Genomic DNA, 19558 nt, shown 5'->3' on the forward strand with positions numbered 1-19558 from the left:
TTATTTATTGCATTATTATCTGTTATAACAGATAATGCCTTAAACTCTTTATCTTCTAAGCCAATTATTACACGTTTAATTATGCCAAATAAATTCTCAGCTAGAAGACATTTAGTTGGCATAACATGCACATCCTTATATTGTGAGAATACACTGCTAAGCAAATGCACTTGTGGTAGGTTCATTGCTGTTGTTAGCTAAGCCAACAATATTACCACCTTTATAACTTGCGCATGCGCCTGGAGATTCCTGACAACCTCGAGACTTCCGCTTATAAAAACCCAAGTTTTGTTGTCGCACATGCCTACACAAGGCACAAACACGTGGGCGTTTGTTTTGTTGGTAAGTACTACACTCCCCCCCGATCTGATGATCACATAGAGTGTACTCCGGGGGTGGCCTCTTAGTTCGCTGGCTTCTGTGAAGGGTGGTATTTACAATCTCGGATTCAGGTTCTGGTTCTGGTTCTGGTTCTGATCCTCTTAGTCACGATTTTTGCATAAGCGTCTGTACATGCACATGTTCCTGGAGAGTCAAATTATCTTTGACTACTCTCGTGTGGAGGGTTTCTCTTAAATTTTTCCACCTCATTTTAATATATATTGTTATTAGTACAGATTGATTCAATATTCAACATTTTAAAGATCGTCATGTCAATATATTTACACATTCCATTGTATAGTTACAATCCTGACAGCTGGTAAAAAGTGCACTTGTCATTGCTAATATCACGCATTCTTGAAGCATTGATCATCAAGACTTCATTGTGAGCAGTCATTATAATTCTGTCTTATTATAGTGAAGCCATCATTATTTAAGCCAGTCTATAAATCTTTCCTTACTTATATAGACCAGAAAATACTTGTCAAGCTGTTGTTTTGCCCATTTCCTGTAGGTATTTCCGAAGCATACATGGCTCTTGTTTCGTGATGCTGGTATACCATTTTGTTGTATGGATATTGAAAGATCATCAGATATTGTTTCCTGAATGTATTAAGATCTGATGCAATGCATCTGACTTCTGTTCAAAAGAAGCACATAACAAAAAATGTAGTTAGTCTCCCGTATGTGTTTTTATATGATGCAACCAATTCGATTTCTGTGCAAACGAACCACATACTTAACAAGAATGTGGTTTATCTCTTTTTTTCATTTTCTTATCACTTTGTTTTCGCTCGGGATGGGGCATTCTAGCATATACCAGAAATTATCCCATGAGATAAGTTTAGCTACTCCAACCCAGAGATCTTTTATACATTCTAAGTGCCGCTTTAAGTGCTATTGTTCGTATTTCTCTTTCACTTGGTTCACCTGGTATATTCGCCAGATCGTGTTTGGCATTCTTTTCATTAGCCAGGTTCCTCCTATAAGGACTCGTATGATTGATACTTCCTTAAGATTCCCATTTCTATTTCTACATAAGTTCTGGGTATTTTGTTATTTTCTCCCTCTCTTTTCTGTAAAGGCCAGCATCATTAGAGACGCTTAATCCAACTAGAGTTGGCATTTTCTCATTCTGTGTTAAAATAGAACCACATACTTCACAAGAATGTGGTTTCTCTCCCATATGAGTTTTCAGATGACACAACAGATTTGACATTAGTGCAAAAGAAGAACTACATACTTAACAAGAATGTGATTTCTCTCCAGTATGTGTTTTCATATGCCTCAACAAACTTGACTTCCATGCAAAAGAAGAACCACATACTTCACAAGAATGTGGTTTCTCTCCTGTATGTGTTTTCATATGATCCAACAAATTTGACTTCCATGCAAAAGAAGAACCACATATTTCGCAAGAATGTGGTTTCTCTCCCGTATGTGTTTTCAAATGACTCAACAAACTTGATATCCATGCAAAAGAAGAACCACATATTTTGCAAGAATGTGGTTTCTCTCCTGTATGTATTTTCAAATGATTCAACAAAGATGACGTCCGTGCAAAGGAAGAACCACATACTTCACAAGAATGTGGTTTCTCTCCTTTATGTATTTTCATATGATTCAACAAAGATGACCTCCGTGCAAAAGAAGAACCACATACTTCACAAGAATGTGATTTCTCTCCTGTATGTGTTTTCATATGATCCAACAAACTTGACTTCCGTGCAAAAGAAGAGCCACATACTTCACAAGAATGTGATTTCTCTCCAGTATGTGTTTTCATATGATCCAACAAATTTGACTTCTGTGCAAAAGAAGAGCCACATACTTCACAAGAATGTGGTTTCTCTCCAGTATGTGTTTTCATATGATTCAACAAATTTGACTTCCATGCAAAAGAAGAACTACATACTTCACAGGAATGTGGTTTCTCTCCCGTATGTGTTTTCAAATGACTCAACAAATATGACTTCCGTGCAAAAGAAGAACCACATACTTCGCAAGAATGTGGTTTCTCTCCCGTATGTGTTTTCAAATGACTCAACAAATATGATTTCCACGCAAAAGAAGAACCACATACTTCACAGGAATGTGGTTTGTCTTCCATGTTTGATTGCATCTGATTCCACAAAAAGTATATTGGATTGAGTGTATGATAATAAGCTGATGAGTTTCAAATTTATATACTTTCTATGAAGGAATTTAGAATTATTTTCAAATTTTAAAAAATCACCAATGAAGAAAGGTTCTTCTCATCCATTACTGAACTTGTTTTCATTGTTGCAAATTCTGGGAATATACAATAAATTTGAAAAAAAATTAAAATTTATACAGTAAAATTTAATTTATTACGTTTATTTACATTATAAATATCCGCAACATTTGCTATTAATTAAATTCAAAATAAAATGAGTGTAGTTTTATGCAATATTGATCAGTTAACAAATTAACTTATTTCTACCGTCAAATATTAAACTAAAATTTTTACATTTCCCCATTTTATAAATTAGAAAATTGATTAGTCATATTATTTCATTCTTCAGAATACTGTTCTCATCTCGTTGCATTAGCAATGTCAACATTCACGAGTATTTAACTTACAACTGATTTTTACCAAGTACTCTAACATTATCACCATGGGTCCTTGTAGAAAATCCTAGTATAAATTTTAGGAACTATTTTGTTATCACTATTTTTCCTACACACACGCACACACACACACATGTATATATATATATATATATATATATATAGTGTTTACACTATTTTTTATCACACACACACATATATATATATATATATATATATATATATATATATATATATATATATATATATATATACTGACATTAAAAAAGTAACTTTTCCTCAAAACTACAAACCTTTTCGAAATTAAATATAACAATTAACATATTTATTATTTAATTCACCTTTTTTCCTCTATAATTTTCCCTGTTCATATCTGACTTTTAATTGACATAATCTAGTGTTCACGTAAATTTAAAAAAACAACTTCTGATCAGGAAGTTAAAAAGAAACTAGGTGCAATTGAAAATTGTTATTTAAATGTAACTGCAGAACATTAATGCAACACAAATACAACAGTAACACAATGAAATAGTTAATATTTAATAGCATAGTCCTCTTGCAATTTGACAGTCTTCATTTTTTTGGGTTTATTTGAATTAGTCTGTGGCAATACTATAGTGAAAGGGCATGTCACTTCTCTTCCATTTTTGTCCAAAGTTTTTCCAGATTTAAAGTTTCATCATTGTGTTGCTGTTGCTTGATGTAATGCCATGGTTTCGATAGGATTGAGGTCTGGAGATTTTGCCAATCCAAACATGGAATATCATTCTCTTTATGTGTAGAAAATGCGCAGTCAACATATTAATGTAATTTGGCGAATTCGACCTTGAAAGCGAAATATAGAGACTGGACCATTGGCACTAATACCGCTCACACCAAAACTGAACCTCTACCACCTTGCAACTGTGCACATTGGATTAATACCGATTAATTTATCAGATAACCCAGAAAGGTGGAGATCACAAAGAGAAAGTTGAAGCTCATGGACTAAATGTTACATTGTATAACCTGGAACGACAACAATTACGATTAGAGATTGGTTACCTAAAAGGTGAATATTTTAAACTAGTTTAAAACTCATTTTTTTTGCTGTAGAGTTTTTGCCTTCTCGATTTTTTTTTTGTTTAAATTGATATGAACACTACGATATTTCAATTAAAAGTCAAATATCAACAAGTAAAATTGTAGAGGAATAAAAGATGAATCAAATGAGGTGTGAGGCTGTTTAAACAGTTACATGCAATTTAGCTTAAATTTGCAGTTTTTGAAAAAACACAAGTGCGGATTTTCTTTTTGACATCACCATATATACGGATGTATAGAAATATTTTACTACTTATTAATATATTATTCATAATTAATAGTTCCCATGTTGTGTTAAATACTATATTAGGTGTAGTAATTGATCATCACCCAGAATATATACGGTTTCCTTAAGCCAGATTACTCTTTATGGTTGTTCTCCATTTATAATTTTTACTTCATACCATAATAGTAGATGGTTTGCCTTTTACATCCATATATATTCCGCCATAACTGTTTTTCAATCCTTCCAATATTTTTCCTACCTTACTGTATGTGAGTAACATAGCTCACAATTGTATACTTTTCCACATTTATATGGAATTTCTTTGTCATGATTTTTCCATAAACCACTTAACACAACCGTTTCTGAAAAGTTGAACCACTCTTGAATACTAACTCTTACCCTAACCTGACGTTTTATAGATTACAGATTCTTTCAATATTTTCTGCCAATCCTTTGTATAGGATATACGAACTGTTATCCATATAACATAATGGCAGTATTCAGGAGCGATTTGACTACATATTTAAAGATATGTAGAGTGTTATGTTAGAGTTTTTAATGATGTTAACCCCATGTGACATGACATGATTTGGAAAATAAAGGAGACAAGAGTTTAGTTCGTGTCACGTGTTGAATGTGCACACATAGGCATGACATCAGGTACCAAACGCACTGAAAGATGGAGTAAGACTGTCAAAATTTACCCTCGTATTTTTGCTAAAAAATATATATAAATATATATATACATATATAAATTTTTTAAGCTCATTATTTTTCTCTTTCGTGTTGTTCAAAAAATTGATTTTGCATTGTATTATCTTGTTCTCTCGTCAGTAGCATTTTACAATTGTTATAATAATATTATTATACTATTATTGTTTTTACTATTGTTATAATATTATTATACTATTATTGTTATTACTATTGTTATAATAATATTATTATACTATTATTGTTATTGCTATTGTTATAATAATATTATTATACTATTATTATTATTGCTATTGTTATAATATTATTATACTATTATTGTTATTGCTATTGTTATAATATTATTATACTATTATTGTTATTACTATTGTTATAATAATATTATTATACTAATATTTTTATTACTATTGTTATAATAATATTATTATACTATTATTGTTATTACTATTGTTATAATGGAGCATCATCTATTTTGAAATTTTGTGCGGGGATTGACTTTACTATTGAAAAAAGCAGTGGAGTCAGTAACAAGATAGATAAGAGGGGAATTGGTTAAACGAGGTGGGTTGATGATGTCTAGTGGTATTTCAGGGTGACCGGAGCAGTGGATGAGGAAAATGTCAAATTGTTCTACTAACCACAAGGAGCTTATTCGGACAATTCGTGTTAAACAATGATGGAGGTTTGTCACACAAGACACTGGATTCTAGTTGAGACTATGGGTCCATCCAGTCCCCAAAATACGGAGACAGACGTAAAATAAATAAACCAATCAGAGAATAAGGGACTAGTTCATAAAACTAGAGAAGTAAAGAGGCAGGTAGATAATTAAATATTAGTTATTGTGGCGAGCTTGGCCATATAGAGAGATTCTGCAGGAAGCATATCCAAGGAAACGGGGCACTCCATTCCTGTGATGTCTTATAAACGGAACAAGAGCATTGATGCACATAGTTGGTAAAATGGGCACATCAAATTCCTTTTCAATAAGAATTAAGGGAAAGAATTATAGAGCTGGTGGATAGGGGAGCAGAGGTTTCGGTAATATTTTTTAAAGCACTTAGAGAGAGACCTAACTATACAAACAGCTAATGGGTCCCCATTAATTGTAGAAGGGCTCGTTCGATTAAGATTAGGGCTTCTCTTTTACAGAGAATCTCAATGCAAGTGTTATACTAAACCGCAACTTAAGAAGAATGGATTAGGATGTATTTTGAATTGGGAGCAATAAGAATATTTGACGAGTATATCACTCTGGAAGATTATGCCCATATTTCATCAATAGTTCCGTTAGCAATGAGAATTACATTAAAACACTAGTATCTGCATATATACTTGAGAAGGAGCTGCAAAATAACTAAGTGTAGTGTGACTGGTAACTTTATCGAATATGAACGAAATAGAAAAAATTGAAGGGAATAAAAATACCTCAAGAACTCAAGTTTGAAGTTGATATGTTGTTGAAGTAGAATAGAGATTTTTCTTGGACAGAACCAATACGCTGGAGAAGCATATCAATACTAAAAGGCATGAACCTATACTGAGACGCCCTTATTGTAAACCACTAAAACAATAAAAGTTGGTCAACTTAGAGAATAAACGAAATGATGCTGACAAGTGTCACTGAGACATTAGTGTTAATAGAAAAGATTTTGTGTATATTTTCGGGCTTTAAATAAAGTCACAAAGAAGTATGCCTGAGCATTACTGGTCATTGACGATATACTAGCCTTGCTCAGGTCAGCAAAATATTTCTCCAAATTAGATCAAAAGTCAGGGTACTAGCAGCTTAAATTAAGTAATGTCCTTCTTTTTTTTCTGTCTGCGCTGGTACCAGACAATGTGTGGGTCTGAGTTTTGGAAATGTAATAACACTGAGTGTAAGAGCCACATTAAATACTCTCATCTCTATAAATGATCAGTGAGATTCGAAACCAAGATCACAGTGACTGTGGTAGTTACTCTATTACTGAGCCATGACCCAAAAGCAGCACCTCAAGGCTATGCGGAAACTATTATTTCTATAACAGTAGCACCGACACCTCACAACTTGAGATTTAAAATTTTTGGTTTTTAAGCTGTGCTGATTGATGCTAGCAGTCAATTTCCATTCTGGCTTACCAAATAAAAGGCCATTTCTCTCGCAAGCTGAGCACATGATAACATTCATAAAACGGTTAAACCTTTCCAGAGTCTGCATTGCATAATTGACCATCAACAATAAAACCAACAGTTTTGTCATTTTAGCTTTTCTTTCATTTATTTTTTCTTACACAAACAACTCTTTGAAGCACACACACACATGCTAGCAAACTCTTTGAAACACTTTACGAGTTTGTCTCTGCTTTATCATTATTTTCATGGAAAGTGTTTGACTGAGATTCAATCTATGGTCTTCCTTAGCAAAACTTTCACAAGAAACACTCATTTAGCTGAAAACACTATCAATAATTCACACCCACACTTTATCTGTGCCTATACCTAAGCGTAGATTCCATTAGAGCTGCATACCTGTGGAATTATCTTCCGTTTTTCTGCTTTCCAGCTTACTACAATATGGTTGTCTTCAAGTCCAACATAAACAAGTTCTTGATGAGCTGTTCCACTTCTTAACAAATTTACCGAATTTCCATTACTAACGATTACTATATTGTCCAATTGACTACTGTACACCCTTAATCTTTATACTCGAATGGTCTCTGGGCCTTCATAAGTGATTACACAAACAAAATAAAAACAAGTTAATCAATGGCAATTCTTCCTTTCTAGCTCCATTCATTAAACCTTTCCCATTCTTGGTACTGACAGCACACTGAATGGGGTTTCTACTAACTAATTTCCTTGTTTCATTGGCATAGAAATGGCGACAGTCTGCATTGCACAATTGACCATCAACAATTTTGCCATTTTAGCTTTTCTTTCTTTTATTTTTTGTTACACTAACAACTCTTTGAAGTACACACACATGCTAGCTAACAATTTCTCGGATAAATTCGATACACAATATATTATATGTCTTTATCCAACTTGTTCTCCTGTTTCTTTCACAAACGTTTTTATTCACCCATTTCATTTGCATAGAAATAGTGAGTCTGTATTGCACAAGTGGCTGTCTGTTAGAGAATAACAAGGCAGAAGCAGAAAATTATCTGTTTATCTAATTATCTCTGTATCTATCTGCCTATATAATTACCTATCTAGCGATGACGTGGTGTTATGTTATATATGTATATATGTTGACATGCAAACACACACCAACACCTAGAAGAATCATGGTTGACTTTTCATCTATCACAGTTAATGTTCAACAAAATAAAAAAATAATATAATTTTATGTCGTCATCACTTTTCAAAACGGAATTAAAGTTAAAGTCTACTATCACAATCTGGTACGTAAATATAGAATTTCCATTATTGCAAGGAAAAACAAAAACAATTTTTCCACATGTAAAGAAAGAAAAAAATGTTGTGATTATTTGGACTATTGACTTAAGCGTTATTTTTACAATGTTTGCACAATAAATAACACTCAAGATGAGAACAGAATCGTAATATTGTAATTTGTTTAAAAATCATGATTATTTTTTTTTTAATTTAATCAGTTATTTGTAAGGTTTGTTGAATGTGTTTTTGAGAAACTTAAAATACAACATAAGTTTCTTTAATTATCAGCATTCTTTAAACAAATGAACAGAAAATTTTATAACTGCAGTTCCAAATAAATTAACAGGAAACTCTTTGATATACTTACATGTGTACACAGTTTCTAATACATTGATCCTTCATACTGAAACCACTGGACGAGAATACAAACACTTAATTTAAAATAGGGAGAAAACGATAGCTGAATGTCAAGAAGGCTAAAAAAAAGCTTAATTCATGAAATTTGGTTAAAAAAGTCGATGTTTCCAAAATGGGGGTTCAATTTACTAGAATGTTGTATTAGAAAAAGAGCACACCTTAAAAATGGTAAATATTGAATTCTTTTTATATATAATCTGGTAGATTACTGAGCATTAGACTTCGTTGAAAAAAAAAGATGACAATAAAAAAAATATACAGTGGGAGGGTATTGCTTCCATATGCGTGCATCGAGCATTTTTTTTTTTAATTTAAACATATTAATCAGTGAAAAACATTTAAATTTTTAAAAAAATTTATAAATTTTTCCTTTTTCTTCAGTAAACAATAAATAAGTTGTTTTGGTCCACGTCAAGAATCTTTCCAATCCTCAAAAAAATCTTTACAATGACGACTTATTAAGGTTTTCAGGAGTTCTGAAAACGAATATATACTTTAAACGTGGCGCAGAGAAATAGTTTTCATGATATAAAAAAAATTACTTTTTAAAAAAGTGGGGGATTACTTTTCATTATAAATTAAATGTAAAATGAACACTCACTTTATGGCCACCTAGTAAGGCGGGTATTTTTTTTCCTGATTTCATGTTTCAATAAAGACACAGGGACATTAAAAACAAAAATCAAGAAAAATGTTATCAATTCTGTACGTGAAAACGCATGCAGAATTGGTCACCACTGATAGCATAAAGAATTACGTATTGGCCGTTTTTACTTTTTTATGTTTAAGTCAGTATTGAAAACAAAATCTGATAGATTACTGACCATTCGATAATAATTCGATGAAAAAAAGATGAAAACAGTAGTCTTAATAATCTAAATAATACAAAGAATCATTCCTCATCCTCTAAAAAAATTCAGAATCGTAATATTGTAATTTGTTTAAAAATCATGATTATTTTTTTTTTAATTTAATCAGTTATTTGTAAGGTTTGTTGAATGTGTTTTTGAGAAACTTAAAATGCAACATAAGTTTCTTTAATTATCAGCATTCTTTAAACAAACGAACAGAAAATTTTATAACTGCAGTTCCAAATAAATTGAAAAAAAAAAGATGACAATAAAAAATATACAGTGGGAGGGGTATTGCTTCCATATGCGTGCATCGAGCATTTTTTTTTTTTATTTCAACATATGAATCAGTGAAAAACATTTAAATTTTAAAAAAAAATTTAAAGAAAATTTTCCTTTTCCTTCAGTAAACAATAAATAAGTTGTTTTGGTCCACGTCAAGAATCTTTCCAATCCTCAAAAAAATATTTACAATGACGACTTTTTAAGGTTTGCATGAGTTCTGAAAACGAATATATACTTTAAAAGTGGCGCAGAGAAATAGTTTTCATGATATAACAAAATTATTTTTTAAAGAGTGGGGGATCACTTTTCATTATAAATTTAATGTAAAATGAGCACCCACCATGGCCACCTAATAAAGCGCAAAGCTGACATTTTTTTGTTTTTGTTTGTTTTTTTCTCATTTAATGTTTCAATAAAGACACAGGGACATTAAAAAAACAAAAATCAATAAAAATGTTATCAATTCTGTACATGAAAACGCATACAGAATTGGCCACCACTGATAACAAAGAATTACGTATTGGCCGTTTAGTAGACTAGTGATCATTCGATAATAATCCGATGAAAAAAAGATGAAAATAAAAAAATAAACATACGTGCGCCATGTAGTAATACTTACGTTTTGTTTTATAATCTGCTTTCAGTTAACTTTATCTGCTTTTATAAAAGAACGATTTTTCAAATGTGATTAACTGTAAAAGTTCAAGTAACATTCAAGATGACGAACGGAAGAGTAAGTTCGCAGAAAACAAAATTGAAGAGGAAAAATAAAAAAAGAAATCATTTCGAAATAGAGCCGATCTATTTGGTGAATATCACGGATAAAATTAGTATTATTTTATTTAACATTTTAATATTTACATCAGAGATGACAGATTACAAGTTTCATCTTTATTAATTTTATAATTCGTTGCATGTGCAACTTAAAGGCGGAAACTGATAGTTTTGAAAGCCGCCTTTTCGTATTTTTATTTATTTATTCATAGATTGCTGATTTTTTTAAAAATTGTGTTTGAAACAATAAAGCATAAAGTTAATCTGGTGAATATCACAGATAAAATTGGTATTATTTTATTTAACATTTTAATATTTACATGAGAGCGAACAGATTACAAGTTTCATCTTTATTAATTCTTTAATTCGTTTCCCGTGCAATTTAATGGTGGAAATTGATAGTTTTTAAAGCCGCCTTTTCGTATTTTTATTTATTTATTTATTTATTTTAGATTCCTGTTTTTTGTTGTTGTTGTTGTTGTTGTTGTTATTGTGTTTGAAACATTTAAGCCTAAAATTAATCTGATGCTTGTGCAGTTTAACAAACACATTAAAAATGAAGATATGGTGAACAATAGTTTATCATATTTTATTTATAGATTTCTTTTTCGTGTTAATTTTCTTAGTCGTTGCACGTACGGGGGGGGGGGTTACCAAATGTCACCAAAGAATTAGTTCCCCCCCCCGCCATCTTGGAAACGACGTAACTTTATTTTAAAGTAATATTATCAATATAACTTTTGTACCATTTTATAGAAGAAGGGCAAAATAAACTAGCAATATTTTTTTAATTTAATCGTACGAAAATAATGAAATTGCGAGACGAAAATCGCGTTTACACAATTGGCGCTTTAAAATATATACTATAATCAGTTGACTTACCAATCAAAAGAAATTTCTTAAAAATTAATTTTTAAAAGATTAAAACGATTAAAATTCCATTATTTCAAAATGTTCGTTACAACATAGATTTTTAATTAATTGTGTTTAAATATTTTTTTTAAATATTAAGTTTTAATATAAACATGGCTCTTGTCAGCTATTTTATCGCCAGATTAAAAACAATTTGACAATATTATTTCACAAATATTAAACATTTTTTAGGCCCCGCCTCATATTTTCTATGTGTCTTTTTACAGAACAAAATATGGAACCCCGTATGTAACCAAATGAACATTCAGTAACACCGTATTTCATATTAAATATACAAATGTTTATAATATTATTGATCATTGACCTGTGAAAATCTTAAAACCTAACAAAATCATAACAAAGATTTATTATTAATTGCAGTTTGTGGGGGTCGTCAGGCCTTTTTAGGAACTAACTTCCTCCACAAATAAATAAAAATAAAAAGAAGACTTACATGCAAAACAAACGGAGGTTTATTCACAGAAACCAACCATTAACAAATAAAATATAATTCTCTTTATAATGAGTGCAGAAGTTCTTTTGAGTGTTCGTATAAAAAAAGGAGAATGTCTTTTTTTGTTGAACTGTTCATATGTTAAAACATGTTAAGAGAGGCAATAGGTAATGTTCGTCTGTGAAATTGTATGAAGCGCGCGGTGCGGTAGCAGTGTCAGAAATTTCGTGAAAATAGTGAATAATTCCACCCCATCTTTCCAAGCTTATAACTCCTCGAAAAATGTAATTCAAGCCCTAATTTTTTTTTTCAATTAAAGGAGTAAGGACCAAGGTTTTATTTAAAAAAAAAACAAAACAAAACAATGTGTTTTTTTTTTTTTTTAAAGGTTTTAAACTTCGGACTTTACAGGTAAATTTCTAAAAAACTGATTTTTTTTTTTTTTTAAATTTGAATATATTATTTATTGACCTTTTCTCTTCAATTTGTGATATATAAACCTATTAAACATAAATTAATTATTTACTTTTTAATAGACATTTCAAAATGAGAGGCGTAAATTATTCGACCCCCTATCTTTCTAAGCTTATAACTCCTCGAAAAATGTAATTCAAGCCCTAATTTTTTTTTCAATTAAAGGAGCAAGGACCAAGGTTTCATTAAAAAAAAAAAAAAAAGACAAAAAGAAAAAATGTGTTCTTATAAAATAAGGTTTTAAACTTCGGACTTTACAGGTAAATTTCTAAAAAACTGATTTTTTTTTTTGTTTTAAATTTGAATATATTATTTATTGACCTTTTCTCTTCAATTTGTGATATATAAACCTATTAAACATAAATTAATTATTTACTTTTTAATAGACATTTCAAAATGGGGGGGGGGCGTGAAAATGGGGGGGCGTGAAAATGGGGGGGCGTGAAAATGGGGGGGCGTGAATTTAAAAAAAACGTTTGTCTAAAATATTATATTCGGTTTATTGGAAAGAACATAAAATTTCACATTGACCCTGAAAATATCGTAAAAATAGAATCAATAGAAAAATTTTGATAGATTTTTAAAATTTAAAAATATTGAGTTTAAAAATTGAAAAATATTGAGTTCGGAAAATTCATTACTGTTTTAAAAAAAAATAAAAATATTTTTATTACTTTTAAAACAACTGTAATAGTTTATTTTGGAAGTATAATCCATAAAGAAAATAAATAACCCACTTTTAACAGAGAAATTACGAGATTTTTATATTGTATTCGCAGTTTCGTGTTAGGGGTGTCAAAAATTCCTACAAAAATTCTGATACTGCTAGCGGAGCGGTGAAAATGGAAGAGTGATAGTAACATGCGTGGAACGTCTGAATGAGAATGCAGTTCAGAGAGAGATTTGATGTTTGTGTGTGCTTAAATACTATTTGGACCGGCTCCCAGTGAGCTTAAGAAGAAAAGTTTAGAAAAATGTCCTTGGAGAAATCCCATTGGACGGAAACATCACGTGGGGTGCTCTGTAGTACGTCTGCTCGTTTTGAGTCGATTTAATATATAAGGCCACGCCGGAATTTGCGTGGGAGTTATTTTTTATTTTTCACGCGCCAACATAATCATAATCCTACTGCGCGCCTAAATTGTATTTATTTTCATAACAATTTTTAATCCGAATCTTAACCGTGTCAACTGGCACAAGTTTGAATAAGATAAAGGTTTTAAAAAATCATTAAGTCGTTTCTGCTTTTTCATAGTTTGTATACTTAACACAAATCTGACGTCACGGAAACATGCGGTCCATTCTTCACAATCATTTGGCAGACCTTAGTGAACATAGTCTTGAAAGTTTATTATATTTTTTAATCGATTTCCGATTATTATTTTTTTTATCATGTTTTAAAAATTAAAGCTTAAAGTTAATCGATAATCTTGACTGATTACTTACCATGGGTGTAATTCAGCTCAAGGAAATAATTTACCCCGAAGTCCAATTAAGATAGCTAGGGACTGCCAAAAGTCACCACAGAATTACCCCCACCCTATATGTAACACGATGTAACTATATTATAAATTATTAGCGCATGTTGTCATGCAGTAGACATTCTGAACGTTAAAACATACCCACATTTAATAAATCTAGCAAAAATCAACTAATCGTCAGATTTTCGTGAAATTTTCGATACTTATCCATTTTAGAATGAAATTACATATAAAATGCAGTTTTCGTAAAATATACGAGGGGAAATATTTTTTAGTGCGTGTTCTCCCCCCCCCATATTTATTTTTTCGAAACTCCCCACCCCCCCCTATATTTATTTTTTCGAAATTCGAACAAAATAAATTAAAATCTACCGAAATTTCTATTTATTATGAAACATAAGAGTTCAAATAAGTAAAAAATATTTATCTTTTAAAAATTTAAATTCACATATTGAACAAAAATTTACCTTGAAGTTGAAATTAAAAAATTGATGTAAACTTAATATTATAATGTTTTTTTAAATAGCGTTTTTTTAAATTAATATATACTATAATCAGTTGAATTGCCAAGAAAAAAAACTTCGTAAACATTAATTAATTTTTAAAAGATTAAAACGATTAAAATTCCATTATTTCAAAATGTTCCGGTACAACATAGATTTTTAATTAATTGTGTTAAATTCTTTTTAAAATATTAAGTTTTAATATAAACATGACTCTTGTCAGCTATTTTATCGCCAGATTAAAACCAATTTAAAAATATTCTTGCACAATATTAAGCATTTTGTAGCCACCCCTCATATTTTCTGTCTCTTTTTACCGAACAAAATAGGGAACCCCGTAGGTAACCAAATGAACATTCAGTAAAACCGTATTTCATATTAAATATACAAATGTTTATAATATTATTAATCGTTAAACTGTGTAAATCTTAAAACCTAACAAAATTATAACAAAGATTAATTATTAATTGTAGTTTGAAGAAGATAAACAAAATTTTAAAAAATCATTAAGTCGCTTTTGCTTTTCCATAGTTCCTATAGTACACTCAAATCTGACGTCACGGAAAGATCGGTCCTATCTTTACAATCGTTTGGCAGTCCCTAAAGACAGCAAAACATCGAACAGGAAATGTAAATATGAATCGAAACGTTTCGTTCCCCCCCCATTTTTCTCAGTTTTTATTAATGAAATGAAACGAAACAGCTTTATTTGTTTTTATCTCTTTTTTCTTTTTTTTTTATCGAAATGAAATGTGTTTTTGTTTTCCTTTTATTTTTATTTTTATTTTATTTTTATTAGTTTTTTTTTTGGGGGGGGGGCTTCTATTTAAGTAACGATTTCACCCTCAAATTTAAAATTACTTTTCTATATTAATTTAACGTAAAATGAGCACCCACTTAACGGCCACCTTTTTTTGGGGGGGGTAAAGGGGGGGTTTATTTGGTAATTGTGACCAACCAGCCAGCAAAAATGCGCGCGCTTTCGTTTACAACAATGACCACTAGTTATAACAAAAAAATGTTTAAAAAAATATGCATGAAAAAAAAAGTTGTTATGAAAAATGTTTTCCTGACGACGTCAGAAACTGACAAATTCAAATTTAGAAGTTAAATAAATTAATTGTAAAAAATCCCTTGAAAGATAAATATTAGTTTTCCCTGATATAATTTCAAAGATAATTAGTAAAGTAAAGTCTTAACATACTGGATTAAAATAAAAATACATTGTTTGTAAAAGAAAAAAAAAAGACTTAGTACAAAACGAAGCTTAATTAGCCCCCCCCCCCTCATCCAAGCAGAACTGATATATACTTAAGAGTCAAAATAATGAAAAGAATATTCTCTTGTCATAGCGCTATTTATAACTAGCAGATGGGAGGCACCCAGCTTTGTTCTGTCGTTAAATACGCTTAAATATGATATTTTAATTTGTCCTGATTTTGTATATATTATTATAGAGATAATAAAGTCGTGATTTCAAAAGTAATAAAAAAGTATTTGGGTGTCATCAGATAGAGTCGAAACCAAAAACAAAACTGTAACATTCAAAGCTGGTGACGTTACCACTGTACAAACGTTACACGCATAGGAACTGATTAAAAATAAACTAAGATGAATGTACAAAATGTATAACAATTTTTCACATTTGATCCCATAGGACTAATTGAGCTGGTGCCAATTTGTAGGAAATGACCGTGGTCTCTCTCTCACTAACTTGTAAGGATGTGACTCCGTGTTCACCCATTCATAATCGGGATCTATCAATTTTGAAGACCGAAGTTGCAGGTGCAGGAATCTCTTGAAGTCGAAAGTAATAGAGTATCCACAGGAGAGGACCGTTAACGGTAAATTTAACTAGATCACCGATTAATAGAATGTTTCCATCAAGGCACATCCTCACATGCATAAAATAAAAATATAGAAATAACTCTGGAAAATAACGACACTTGACAAAGAACTCGAAATCATTGTATTAAGATGAAATAACATTTATTTACGTATTAGGAATATTAATTCAAATCGTTTCAGCATAAATATTTTCTTGTCACGAGTGTTCATTATGCAGGCTTAGTTAAATGAGGATCTCGTGAGAATAACATGAAGTTTAAGATTATTGAGTTTTATGAACAGAGTGTCACACGTTGCCTGAAATGAATGTGAATATTTTTTGAAACCATGTAAGCGACATTTTTTTTAGTATTATTATTATTAAATCACATTAATTTTTGTAAATTATTTCAGGTTTTGTAAAAATATTGAAATGTGTGTGACCCAAGAATGCAGTAGTTCGAAATAACATTAAAACGATTAGTTGCTTGTTGATATGAAAGTCGCTATCTGATGAAATTTTCTTTAACACCAAAGCCATGAACCTTGACAAATTAAATCATTAAATAAAAAATAAATTTCGAAAATTTTTTAAAATTATAAACAGTGAAAAACTGTCAATGTATTTTTTTTTTATTTCTTAAAACTTAATTTTAATTAATTTTTAAACTTTAATAATTTTAATTAATTTTTAAACTTTAATAATTTTAATTAATTTTTAAACTTTAATAATTTTAATTAATTTTCAAACTTTAATAATTTTAATTAATTTTTAAACTTTAATAATTTTAATTAATTTTCAAACTTTAATAATTTTAATTAATTTTTAAACTTTAATAATTTTAATTAATTTTCAAACTTCTTTTTTCCAAAAAAAACGATAAAAATCGTATAAATCGTCAACGTTTGCGACCTAAAATTTAATAGATTTATTTCATCATTCCAGTCTATTTTTGGTGGCCGGAAAACTCGTCTCCGAAAAACTCGTCTCCGGAAAACTCGTCTCCGAAAAACTCGTCTCCGGAAAACTCGACTCCAGAAAACTCGTCCCCTTTCGCTAAGTAGGAAAACTGGTCCCTTGTTGAATAAATATCGATTGAAAACACATTTTATGATCGTTCTTGAAGGAGATATTATTATATAGTTTCAACAAGAGGACGTTTTAACAATTGTCACTTTTTTCCTTTTCATTTTATAAGCTATCTCGGCGTTTTCATTTTATTTTCAAGTGACTTTGATATGCGGTGACAAGAAAAAATGGATAGATTCGACATTCCTTTAATATCGTCTGTTGTTTAATGGGTTGAGAAGGCTGAGCCTATTTGCAAATTTTGCAAAATAAAGGAGTCAGCAACAGTCATTCGTTGAGGTTAACTGAATGGGGCCCTGCAGTGTACCAGCAACTCGAGGATGAACCTGACTGGGAAGAAATTAAGCAGAGTTTATATACAGCATTTGGTACAGATCCTTTTGTTGCATGGCAACAGTTCACTACCCGGCGACTATATCCGTATGAAACGGTGGACTTTACTTAGCTGATTTACAGATGTTATCAGCACCGTTTAGTGGTGTCAACGTCAAAATGTTAAGCTATGCCTTCTTTGGTGGGCTTACCTGAAGATGTCAGTAGACTTTTGCGAGCATCGTCACATATTGACAGATTAACAACGGACGAGTCATTAGCCAAACCGCGAAATCTTCTTAAGAAACCAGAACCAATTACAGCAGCAGTCGGCACTAGTCATGCAACATCTAAACTCTATGGAGACAATATGGATTCCCTCTCAGCTAACACTATGTGTGAAAGCCCTATCTGTTATAAATGTGGGGGTCCTAACCATTTTGGTGAGGAGTGTCGTAATCAAAGTTGTACAATGAAAGTTTATTCACAAACATACAGAACACTACAATATTTTCGCTGCAATAAGTTGGGTCATATATCTCGTAACTGTTCGGGAAACTTAGTCGAGGACAAGATACTGTCGCCACCCTTGCCTCTTGCCAAACAATGAACACAGCATTGCCTGTTCTCGGTGTCAAAATTAATAGTGTGCAATGTTCAGCACTTTGAACTGGGGGCATCTCGTGTCTACTAGTTAGCGGAGATCGCTGTCAGACATGAAGGAAGCAACAAGTGGAGGTCATGACAATTAATGGCTTATTCCAAGCATGTTGCGGTATAGGGATTGTCACAATCTGCACTGAAAAAGATGACACAGCTAAAGTTGATATCCTGGTGATGCAAGAAAACCCCCTTGGATACAAATTATTATTTGGAATTGACGCAATAAGAGCTCTAGGATGTGCCATGATTAGAGCAGGCAGCGGAGGTACTATATCGCACAGATTGATAACGGTTGGTCAATACCATATTCACAAGAACGTCTAGGACGACCCAAAGGATTAATTCCGCTCATGACTGTTGAACAACCGACTAAACACAAAATTCGACTCATAATGGATTATCGAGAATTGAATCAGCATGTTGATGCATTTACCGGGAATGGGAAACTATGAGAGTGGCGTTAGAAAGAGAGTAATAAAACACTGCAGGATTTGAAGAGATCCTACCTACAGATAAATGAGTCACTGTGGCCATTTCACACAGTGATAATCATTTATACGATTTTTATCGATTATTCGGAAAAATAGAACTGGAAAATTAATTTAATAAAATTAAGTTTTACGAAATTTTAAAAAATATTATATACATTTGATAGTTTTTAACTGTTTATAATTTAGAAAAAAATTCGAAATTTATTTTTATTTAATGATTTAATTTGTCAAGGTTCATGGATTTGATGTTAAAGAAAATTTCATCAGATAGTGACTTTCATATCAACAGCAACTAATCGTTTTGATGTTATTTCGAACTCCTGCTTTCTTATGTAATGAGCACACGCACAGATTTCAATATATTCACAAAAATAATATAATAAAAAAAATTAATGTGGTTTAATGATAATAATTACCCCCAAAATGTCGCTTACATGGTTTCAAAAAATATTCACATTCATTTCAAGCCACGTGTGACATTCTGTTCATAAAAATCAGTAATCTTAAACTTCATGCTATTCTCACGAGATGCTCATTTAGCTAAGCCTGCATAATGAACACTCGTTACAAGAAAACATTTTCATTAGTTTGACTCTCGAGTATATATCAGTTAATATCTTATATGTTTTTATATAGAGTGAAGTGGT

At 31.0% G+C, this 19558-nt stretch overlaps 1 protein-coding gene and 1 long non-coding RNA gene across 2 annotated transcripts in view; one reads left to right on the forward strand and one right to left on the reverse strand.

The window, feature by feature from the left end:
* Positions 1-19558, forward strand: part of LOC145270717 (uncharacterized) — a 289119-nt gene that overhangs the window by 258899 nt on the left and 10662 nt on the right. The gene's annotated exons all lie outside the window — the stretch shown is intronic.
* On the reverse strand, positions 1454-10657 carry LOC145270718 (uncharacterized). The gene is made up of 2 exons (XR_013865534.1): positions 10550-10657; positions 1454-2673 (listed from the first exon to the last, which is right to left on the reverse strand). It is a non-coding gene; the product is annotated as an uncharacterized LOC145270718 (long non-coding RNA).

This window comes from Euprymna scolopes, chromosome 46 (assembly GCF_053919585.1).
Source record: "Euprymna scolopes isolate OS-2025 chromosome 46, ASM5391958v1, whole genome shotgun sequence".
NCBI classification, from domain to species: domain Eukaryota; kingdom Metazoa; phylum Mollusca; class Cephalopoda; order Sepiida; family Sepiolidae; genus Euprymna; species Euprymna scolopes.